The sequence below is a fragment of the Myotis davidii genome, unplaced genomic scaffold (genome assembly GCF_000327345.1).
Source record: "Myotis davidii unplaced genomic scaffold, ASM32734v1 scaffold452, whole genome shotgun sequence".
Taxonomy (NCBI): domain Eukaryota; kingdom Metazoa; phylum Chordata; class Mammalia; order Chiroptera; family Vespertilionidae; genus Myotis; species Myotis davidii.
Genome location: NW_006284245.1, coordinates 1357077 through 1361847, shown reverse-complemented (window position 1 = coordinate 1361847; position 4771 = coordinate 1357077).

Genomic DNA, 4771 nt, shown 5'->3' with positions numbered 1-4771 from the left:
GGTCAGTGGGTGGCCCCATTGAGTCTTGACCATGGTCTTTAACTAACCCCATCTCAGGACCACCCAGACAAGGAGGTATCGGGTCAGATGACTGGGGTCAGTGCGGAGAAGTAGGCTTCCTGAGAAGTGGACAGTGAAGTGAAGAGATCGTGAGGGTTCTGGGCACAGTCCTCCTTATTTCCACAGGTAAGACGTAGTGCACCGAATGCTGTTCAGCTCAAGTTTGCAGACTCTATTAGAGTTCTGTAATATTTTCAATTAAGGCATAGATTATTTAAATTTTAATGGGATTGCCAAGGAGAAAAAGATTTCCAGATGCACAAGACACCCTTTCCTTCGGCCTTGTACTCTGATTCTCCTGTCGCAAACTCTGCAGCCACAGGAAGCCCACTGGCTGCCTGCTTCTCCCCCTGCCCTGAGAGCCACCCTCTGTCCAATAACTCTCAGCACAGTTGATCAACTAAATAGGGATCTTAATGTAATTTTGGAGTGGATGTTCATGCGGTCTCTTCTGAGGAAGAAAAACCAGCTGCAAGGGTCCATTTTGTCTTTCTTCTTTTCCTTGAACAAATAATCTCCACCAGTCTATCATGGCTCTATTTGGCGCAGTGAATAGAGCATCAGTTCGCAGACTGAAGAGTCGCGGGTTTGATCTCGGTCAAGGGCATGTACTGGCACCTCGGTTGCAGAGACTCACAACCAATCAATGTGTCTCTCTCACATCGATGTTTCTCTCTGTCCCTTCCCCTCTCTTCTACTCTCTCTAAAAATCAATGGGAAAATATCCTCAGGTGCGGATTAACACAAAAATGCACTGTCATCTTTTTTTCCCACTTACTGTACCTAACAGTTTCTCATATGTTAGGATTAGATAAAATTACAGTTTTGCATTTTTTCATGACTGTAACATTCATTTCACAGCCATTTATATATACAGTTCAATGATCTTTCTTTCAGAATGGTAGTACCATTTTTAGAGTAATACTCTGTACACAATTACTTTTGAAAAGGCATTGAATTTACATTTCAATTAGGCACATACACTTTTCCTACACATTATTTTCCCTCTGTCTTAGCGGACTCATTCTCGCAGAATGGACCTTTCTTGTACAGTTTGTAGGATAGGACCTAAGTTTGATGATCTGGCTATTTGACTCGGAAATAAAATTGCTTGTCCTTCTAAAGTTAAAAAAGTTGGTTTTGTAATTACCCAACAAGACAAAGGAAAGATATTGTATTAATTTTTAGGTTGAACCGTAAATCATAAATCATTGCATAAAAAAAGTACCTAGACGGTAAAACAGATTCATCTAATGCTTAATCACGCCGTTTTCAAGCAGATAGATCTCTTCATTTTAAATTCCAAGCAGAGTTTCTTTCTCCCAAATTAAATTTCACCTTTGGACAGATGGGTCTTTGCCTGGAGCACCATTGATCACAGCAAATGCATGCTGGGAGCCGTGTTATAAATCAAAGGGCTGAGTGCCCGGATCAGATAACCAGGCATGGCCGTCTTAACTGTATTCAGCTGCAGACTTCCCCCACCTGATTAATGGAGATTATTTTACTCTCTGTTAGCAACATATCATAACACACTTTGAAGATGGCTTCAAAAATATGAAAAATGTTTTGCTACTTTAACATGCATTATTATGAGGCCAAGAAACCTAGATTGCTGATGTCACAGCAATGATATCTGATTATAATAATTTATTTCATTAAAAATTCTTGCTTGCTTTTGCAAGGATACAGATTATAAAAACATGAAACAAAGTTGCTTAAATTTGTTACTTGGTCTTCTGTATCGGGATCAGCCAAGATATTGATCTTAAAATGCATAAATTCAATACTTGACTATTTAATACGACTAATGTTGTATTAATTAGCATTACCTTATGCAGTATTTTTAAAAGTTATTTCTTTTTTAAATTCCTTTTTAATTGAATTTATTGGGGTGACACTGGTTAACAAAATTATACAGGTTTCAGGTGCACAATTCCACAATACATCATCTGTACACTGTATTGTGTGATCACCACCCCAAGTCAAGTCTCTTTCCTTTCTATTGTCAAAGACAAATATTATGTTTTTATTTTCCTTTTTTAATCTCCTAGTTATCTATTTCATAAGTATTAGTAATACAATAAAAATGCATAGATGGGAACTGTGTCATTTCAAAAAGCAAAATTAACCTTAGCTATCCTGTAGATGCCTCACTAGATTCCTTATATTTGGCAAAATGCACTGACAACTGTCGGAGGCACTCCCAGGCTCACTGACAGGATCACAGGCCTCTATCAGTAACCAGAATCTTCTAGTCCAGGGGTGGGGAACCTTTTTTCTTCCAAGGGCCTTCGGGTATTTATAACATCATTCTCAACCATAAAAAATTATTAATTTAAAAAATTAGCCTGCTATATTTGGTCAAATATTTAATTAACTCATCCCTAATGCCCTGGCAGGGTCAGACCAAATGATTTCGCAGCTGGACATTCCCCACCCTTGTTCTGGTCAGATACAGATTTCTTTTAGCTAAAAAGACAAAATAGTCTTATACAAGCAAAACTAAATGACATGATCTCATCAACTACTAAAATGTTAGGGGCTGTTTGTTGAGTTCAAAGATAAACATAAAATTTTTATTCTGCTTGAAGTTTTATTTAAATCCAAGAAAAAAATTTGGAAGAATAACATACATTACAGATAATGTAAATAAATATTTTCCTTGATCTGAAAATTGCCTTAAAGTTAATAAGTAAAATTATAAACACACTAACAAAAAATGGGCAAAGGATATGAATTGATAATTCATAGAAGGTAAGAGATTGCCCACCAAAAAATGATGAGAAAATAGTCTGCAGGTATGCACACATGCAGAAATCAAAGGATAACTTTTCGAACTGCTTGATCTATATAGCTTTTGATTTTTTAAAATCAATCATACTAATACTGCAAGGTGTGCTCAGACAACCAGAGCTCATAGCACTGGTGAGTATGCAAATTTAGAGGAAATTTTCCAATATTATATGAACTATTTTTGTTTTGTATATGTTTTACAAAACAATTTTCATATGTAGTAGTAATTTATCCTTAAACTTTAATTAAGGATATTTGCAAAATCTTAACTACAAGGATGCCCTTAAAGTATTGGAAACATGTTAAATAGCCTAAAGTGGGAATTGCTTGATTGTTATGTATGTAATTTATAGCTAATAAAATAGTGCAATAGAAGCATGTCTAATATTATGCAAAGATAATATTGATATAAATTTAAAAATTAAGTTTCTAGACATTATATTATATTGTTCTATTTTTATAATTTATCTTTATTATTGAAAGTATTACAGATGTTCCCCTTTTTCACCCATCAACCTCCTCCCCCCTGCCTCTCCACCCTCCCTAGTCCTTCTCCACACTATTGTCTGTGTCCATGGGTTATCCATATATGCATACAAGCGCTTTTATTAATCTCTTCCCAACCTCTTACCTCTGAAATTTGTCAGTTTGTTGGGTAACTACACATACACACAAGAACACACACACACACACACACACACACTCGCCCCAGACAGAAGTTAATCTAACAGGATAATAGTGATAACATTATTAAAAATAATTATAAATAGTGATTTTAACTTCCTTCTTTTTGCTCATTTATAGTTCCTAAAGTTTCTATATTATCCATCTATATAATAGAATAATATTTGGAGACATTAAAAAGACGCTTCCGCCTTAAGCTGGTTTGGCTCAGTGGATAGAACATCAGCCTGCAGACTGAAGAGTCCCAGGTTCAATTCCAGTCAAGGGCACATGCCTGGGTTGCAGGCTCGATCCCCAGCATTGATATTTCTATCTCTCTCATCTTCTCTCTTCCTCTCTGAAATCAATAAAAATATATTTTTAAAAAACAAGATGCTTCCTATGAAAGTCTCTTGGTTATCTATTACCCACTCCCAACCATTCATACTACACTAGAGGCCCGGTGCACAAAATTCATGCACTGGAGGGTGTCCCTCAGCCCGGCCTGCACCTTCTCCAATCTGACCCTCTGGGAATGCCCGACTGCTGGTTTAGGCCCAATCCCTGTGGCAGTCGGACATCCCTCTCACAATCCGTGACTGCTGGCTCCCAACTACTCCCCTGCCTGCCTGTCTGATTGCCCCTAACTGCTTCTGCCTGCCAGCCTGATCACCCCTAACCACTACCCTGCCAGCCCAATCAACACCTAACTGCTCCCCTGCCAGCCTGATTGCTCCCAACTGTCCTCCCCTGCCAGGCTGATCACCCCTAACTGCCCTCCCCTGTAGGCCTGGTCCCCCCTCCAGCTGCCCTCCCCTGCAGGGCTGGTTGCCCCCAACTTCCTTCCCCTGTAGGCCTGGTCCTCCCACCCCAATTGCTCTCCCTCCCCTGCTGGCCTGATCGCCCACAACTGCCCTCCCCTGTGGGCCATCTTGTGGCAGCCATCTTGTGACCATATGAGGGAGGCCATCTTGTGCGAGGGCGTGACAGTCAATTTGCACATTACCTCTTTATTATTTAGGATTAGTAACTTTTCATTTAAACTAACCTGAGGGGAGAGTAAAGGCAGCCCAGAGAAAAGCAATGAATTAGCATTCTGAATGCATTTTTGAAAACTGATGGTAGAAATAATAAAGCAAAACTTCTATTTTTAAGATCCAGCTTTTCTGAGAAAGGAAACACACAAAAATAAGAAAGAAAAGACAGAAAAGTTTATATATTCCCAAAGGCTACAACCTAGAAATTTTGTGGC